The following is a 6,511-nucleotide window of genomic DNA, read 5'->3' as shown; positions in this document are numbered from 1 at the left end:
TTTTTTTTTTTTTTTTTTTTTTTTTTTTTTTTTTTTTTTGGTGTTAAATAAAAGCAGCAGAAGAGGGGGAAAACAATCTCAGTTGAATCTTTGTGCTGGTGCCTCTGTTTGCAGGACAGGAAGCCTTAAGAAGACAATGCAATTTATAGGCAGGCACAACAAAAAACCCTGTAAGGATTTCCATGAGCCTTAGTGGACCAAATGAGTCGTGGTTCTTTTGAAGGCTGGAGCTGAATGAATAATGCCAAGTTTAAGGCTGCCAAGGTGGGCTTTTCAGAAGATTCACACCTGAGGAGGTGAGAAGATCTTTATGTTCTGTTGGCTGTAATTTATCTGATACTAGAATTTATGGTTAGAGTTTCAACCAGGCATCCCTTTTGTTTGAATATTAATCTAAAGAAATCAGGATTTTATCTGATGGATTTAAATTCTCGCTCAGTTTGGCAGAAATCCCCACATAAGGTTGTGACATTCTTGAAAACATTCACTGTTTTCATTTGCATAATTAGGAATCTTTGTTTTGTTTTCATTGTATGAATTTACTGGAGTTTGTGAACTTTTTGCCTGGCTGTCTCCCTTGGTTGGGGAAATCACAGAATGTTGGTTTTTTTTTTTTTCCCTGGCTGGAGGAGTATGGGCTATTTATGCTTAGTTTTAAAATAGACTTTTCTGTGAGTGCTTGCACTGCTCTTTGCAATGGGATATTTCTGGAGGATCAGCCTGGCCAAAAGCAACTGTGAAAGGTTAGTGGAGAGCAGAGCTCCCATTTAAACACCTACCTGAAGGAGCCAGCCCTTCAAAAGCTGGGAGTGCCAAACAACTCCTGCTTGGAACAATGGGAGCTGCTGAGCGCCGACAGCTTCCAAAAATCTGGCCTCACTGGCTTCAAAAGGAGATTAATTAGCAAGTCCAGCAAAATGGTTGGGTTTTTTTAGGGTTGCTTAATTCTTTTTCTGGGCTTGCTCAGTTCTGCCTGGAGAGTATTGTGCTTGAGGTGTGCTCAGCAGTGGCAGGTGGTGGAGGTTCCTCCTGGGAAGGTGAAGTTCCAGGTGGGCTGGGAGGCAGGCAGGGAGCTGGGCAGCTGTTTCCCGAGGTTTTTTTCAGGAGAGCTTTGGCCAAGAATGTTGAACTTTGCTGGGCAGGTAGAAGGAAAGCCCTGGGGAGCTCCCTCTCTAACAACCCCACATGGATGGGTTTTTTTCCATAGTTTTCCCATTTGTCTTAAACTGCTTCGGAAGTGACATAAATGAAACCAGAAAGGGCCTCTCTGGCATTACTGAAATAGGGATGTCCAGATGGGAAATTACAGTAATATCACTTGTGCATTTTAACTTCATGTCCTGTGCAACTTCCATGTGTGGGCAAAGGAGATAAATTTGCTCTCTGGAGCTACACGTGTGTGTTGCTCTTTTGATTAAGCCTGAAACACATTTCTGTTCCCTTTCTGTGATCATGGAGTGAGGTCTGCAGGAAAAACAGGATTAGAAATAAATGTTTTGGGAGCTGTATTTCCAAACTAAGCTATCGTTTTAGCTTTCTGTATTGTCATTTTAAAAAAAGTTCTATTTATCACAAATCACAAGCCATTTTTTTCATTAATGCAGACCAAGAGCAGTAAGAGCGTGCTAAAACGAAGGAAGATTACTTCTGAAAATCAAATAACGAGATTTGGTTATTGTTGCTTTTCAAGCATGGCAAGCAGGTTGGCGACCAATATGTTTGCAAACGACCTAAGTCTTCCCTTCCAGTGGTAATCCGTATTCTTTTGAAAAGCTAATAAAAGTGGTGTATGAAAGAAATTCCTGGGGCACTGCAGAACTCACCCTCCTAGGGAGAGAGCCAGATGTGCTGGTTAATAACCTTGCAGGCATTCAAAGCCAGGGCAGTAACTTGGTATCACCTAAGCCAGACGTTGTGCGTTGGTGCAAGGCAATATCACATCCTGGTCACATTCGCAGCAGAGAGCTGCAAGACATGTGGAGTCTTATTAAAGGAAGGGGAGGGGGGAAAAAAAAGAGGGGAAAGAAAAGGAGGGGACAGGCAGAAGGAGAGGGAGACAATGTGTCTGTCCTGAGAAGCAGCAAAGGAGCAGACACACTGCTCCACATGTGCATTAGTCTGTCAGCCTGGATTCTGCTCTCCAGATGTTGGGGTGGATCCTATGGCAGGGACTACGGAGTTAAAAAGGGATTTTCAAAGAAATCACATTTTAGGGGTGAAATTAACGTCTCCAGGTTTTTCAAAATGCAGTCTCTCGGTGTGATTTTTCAGAATGCTTTAGTGAAATAACAAATTCTAGATTTAATGGTTTTTACAGGCTTGCTTGGCAGCGCCTCCTCCAAACACAAATGTTTGTGTGTGAAACTTGTCAGTGGCTTTTAGAACCAACATGCCTCAGAGTAAAAAGCACATTAAAGTTGTTCTCAGACCAGTCCTAGTGAACTGAAAATTGTTTGTGGCGGGGGTCCCGAAATTTGATGGATCTTTCTCAAAGCTCCATCTCTCCGAATCAAACCCTCAGAGAGCTTTGGCCATCACATCAAAACGGTGCTTGTGCATAACAAAAACATCTATATTTGCAGTGGCAATCAGAATACATCAGCGTCAAGTTAAGATTTTTTTTATTTAGAAATGCCAAATTTGCTTTCCCAGGCGCGGCAGAAAAATAAATCACTTATGGCATTTATGGTATATTTGTAATCCGAAACCGGCGGCTTCGCGTTACCGGGCACGACGTGTGCGGCAGATAAACAAACACTGCACAGAAAAAAGAAAAAGAGAAGTCCCAGCTTTGTCTGCCTGACACTTCACCTCTGTGATGGGGTCTCACAACCAGGGCCACATGTGCCTTTCTTTTGTGTTTAGGTTGAGCCAGGCTCAGCCCTGGGCTGGTCCTGGGCAGCACCGGGGTGTTCCATGGGGACGAGGTTCGTGCCTGGCCAGCCGTGGCCATTGTGAGGGGAAAGGGAGAACCTCCATGGATAAATATTTATGTGAATGCATTAAACAATGTGGCTGTTCTTGCCTGGAGATCTTTCATGAGGCCCAGGAATGCAACACTGATGTGAAAAGATGGTGATTCACAAATATTACCAAATTTCACGTTCATGGCTGATAGGGAGTCTCTGCTTTCAGCTGGTGCAGGAGTGTGGATACATGAAAACTCCAATCGTGGATTTGCAATCATGTTGCAAATAGAAATGAGGCAATTTTATGTCAATATTAGGACAGAGCACTCTGGAAGCAGTCTGGGTGTTTTCATACATAATCATGGCTTCAGTAAAATTGTGCATTTACGGAGACAGCTGGTGTGGCTTTTCCTGAGTTGGAATAGGATCAGCTAAGTAGGGCTTGTGAGAAATCTCAGTTTGTAGTTTTGGTAAAAGCCAGAATCACAGATAGAGATTTCTTAGTGGTATTTTGCTGTTGGACATAATCTTGACTCTGCTGGGAATCCCAAAAATGAATGGACCTCTGCAGTCCTTTCTTGCATCCGCCGCACAAAGTACGTGGGGAGGTGCAGCACCAGGGTGAAAATAGTATTTTCCTTCCTGATACCTCCAGGTGGCATCTCCAAGTGTGCTCCACACGCCTCAGATGGGGTGAGGGCTGCTGGGGCTCCGTGGGTGAGAGCTTTCCAGGCTGAGCTTTCCGTCATCACACACTGGAGTCTCTCAGAGCGAGAGCCTTGGAGCCGGCCGGGTGTGATTCATCCCTCCCGGCAAGGCCTCTGAGGCAATCTGACATTATTCGGACTGATATCATTAATTAATGAGGGCTGAATGTTATTCTTAGACACTGGATTGAGTATTGGGTAGGGAAGCCTATGAAAGGGCTCTTTGATTTTGGAAAATTCCTACGGCACTGTCAAATTTGCTCACAAATTAAATCATCTGCCAACTTTCCAAGTTAAGGAGCACATCCCTTTTGAAATCTTGCCTGACTCTCCTCAGCACCTTCCTGGGATCAAGGGATTTTTGGATTTATATTCATGACAAACGAAAATGATAGATAGCCTCCAAAAACCAGTCGTATTAAATCCACCAGGCAGGCTTTGGAGAAACCATTTCTGATGGTTTGCTGTAGCACAGATTTGATCCTCCCCCACCTTTGTTTTTGGCTGTGCTTGGTTTAATGTGCTCAAGGCAGAAAAGAACCAAATTGCAGACTTCTTGTGGAGTCTGGGAGTTGGTCACTGAGACATGCCTGGGCAGTGTGACCTGCAGCCCCACCACCATGGGATGTGTACAGCTCAAGCAAACCCCAAATTTAATGGGGTTTTTGTCTGGTCTCAAAAAACATACTCCAAAACAAATGTAGGGAGCAGCTCTCCTTGCTCCCAGCACTCCTGTCTTTGGGGCTGGCACTGCTCTTCTCTCTTCCTGGTACTTTTCCTGCTTCTTTTCCCAACTGGCTGATCCCTGAACAAACCTTGCAGGTGTCCAGAATTATCCCAGCCTTTGCAGGCCTCTGGCAGCAGATTTATAAAGAAAATGCTGTCATTTCATCCCAGCCTGGGCAGGGCTGGGAGCACAGGAAGCACTGTGCACATGTGGGGCGGTCACACATGGATCCCATTGCAGCCCTAATAATGCTGGGATGGGGGGAGAGGGCTGAGGGGCTGCTGCCAGGTCAGCTCCCTCCCTGGCTCATCTGTCTCCAGGCTGCTTTGTGTAAACAGAGGTGTCCAGGCCTGGCCAGTTCCTCAGTTTATTCTTATTGTTTTAGGGCAAGGAAGTGGCAGATGTGGCCGGCACTGCTGAGCCCACTCTTTGGGGTTCAGTTAATGAGTGTAGGAGCTTTTGGGATGATACCCCCTTAGTGATGGTGATTGTGTCACCAAGAGTTCTTTTGGAACAGGGTTTGGACCTGGGGGTGCCGGTGCCAGGGGCTGGACACGAGCCCAGGGGTGCCCAGGTGGGCAAGAGGCCCCTGGCCCCTGGGCTGGGTGAGGAATTGTGTGTCCAGCAGGAGCAGGGCAGGGATTGTCCCTCTGTGCTGGCTCTGAGAGGCCCCTCGAGGGCTGGCTCCAGTTGTGGCTGGTGCAGGAGAGCCCTGGAGGGGCTGGAGCGTGTCCAGGGCAGGGAACGGAGCTGGGAAGGGTCTGGAGCCCCAGGAGGGGCTGAGGGAGCTGGGAAAGGGGCTCAGCCTGGAGCAAAGGAGGCTCAGGGGGCCCTTGTGGCTCTGCACAAGTCCCTGGCAGGAGGGGACAGCCGGGGGGGTCGGGCTCTGCTGCCAGGGAACAGGGACAGGAGGAGAGCTCAGGCCTCAGGCTGGGCCAGGGGAGGCTCAGGGTGGGCAGCAGCAGGAATTTGCCCATGGAAAGGGAGCTCAGGCCTTGGCAGGGGCTGCCCAGGGAGGTGATGGAGACCCAAGGAACACCTGGACATGGCACCCAGTGCTCTGTTTGCCAAGATGGGGATCAGTGACAGGTTGGGCTTGATGATTTTGGAGGTCTTTCCCAGCGTGAGTGATTCTGCCATTCCATGATTCTGCACTGTGGATCAGGTTTGTCTCTCAGCTGTAGCACACTGTGCTCAGTCTCTGGGATACGTGTGCCTGCACACACACACAGCTGGGAGCAGAGCAGCAGCCACCTCAGCTGAATAAAGCATGAGAATGTTTACTGCTTGGGAGGAAAAACAAATCTGTTATGGATTGTGCTAATTATAAAGAGCCTTGACGTGGTACCACACATTCGGCAGCAGAAGGACCCGAGATATTTGGATCCCCCATTTGGTTTGAGGTGGCTCACATCCATGAACCAGGCTCTAATCTCCAATTCTGGCTGCTGGAGGGAGGATTTTTTTTTTAGGGATGTTGTGTGTGACTTTCTTTAGATATCTGCTCTAGAGGCGCCCTTAAAGCATTTTGCTTCTGTTGCCAGGATCAACAGACGAGGTGCTGGAACAAACTGATAAATTAAATAGCAACAAGTTACCCAGACCTAATGGTATTAATCCAGGAGTTTTGAAAAGCCTGAAGAATGAAGTGCCTGAGCTGCTCACAACACGAATGTATGGACTCAGGGGAAGTGGGGAACTTAAGAGTGACAGTCTTTGTACTTACTTCTAAAAACAAACATGAGAGCAGAGCTGGGAAGCACCTCCAAGCTTTACTGCAGGGCAAAAATAACACCTAACCAGTGCAATAATAAACAATGGCAAAGTTATAAATACACCTCCTCCATCAACCATATGAAGTGGGATGTATTTTCCAAAGGAAAATTGGAAGTCTTTGTTGTAGCACATTTTTTAGGTCTCACCAAAAAAAAAAAAAAAAAAAAAAAAAAATCAGATTTGAAAGAACAGGTTTATTTTTAAAAAAAATCAGCTCAAAAAGCTTTCTTGTCAAAGGAAAACATGACATTTGGTCAGCCATTAAAAATGGATAGGAAAGAAACAAGAAAAAATAACAAGGGAAAAACCATGAAAAAAATAGTCAAGACGAATTTTTCAGGCTGGCGCTCAAGATCAGTAGCAGGGTGTCTCAAATCACATCCTAAATCCAG

At 46.3% G+C, this 6,511-nt stretch overlaps 1 protein-coding gene across 4 annotated transcripts in view; it reads left to right on the top strand.

Annotated features, from left to right (window-relative positions):
- Positions 1-6,511, top strand: part of ERG (ETS transcription factor ERG) — a 138,369-nt gene that overhangs the window by 47,857 nt on the left and 84,001 nt on the right. The window contains exon 2 of one of the 4 annotated variants that reach the window (XM_015641442.3): positions 115-296. The exons of the other annotated variants lie outside the window; for them this stretch is intronic. The gene's annotated coding sequence lies outside the window, so the exon portion shown is untranslated. The remainder of the gene's footprint in view (positions 1-114; positions 297-6,511) is intronic. 4 annotated transcript variants of the gene reach the window in all.

Source organism: Parus major, chromosome 1 (assembly GCF_001522545.3).
Source record: "Parus major isolate Abel chromosome 1, Parus_major1.1, whole genome shotgun sequence".
Taxonomy (NCBI): domain Eukaryota; kingdom Metazoa; phylum Chordata; class Aves; order Passeriformes; family Paridae; genus Parus; species Parus major.
This window is presented reverse-complemented; position numbering and strand designations above follow the sequence as displayed.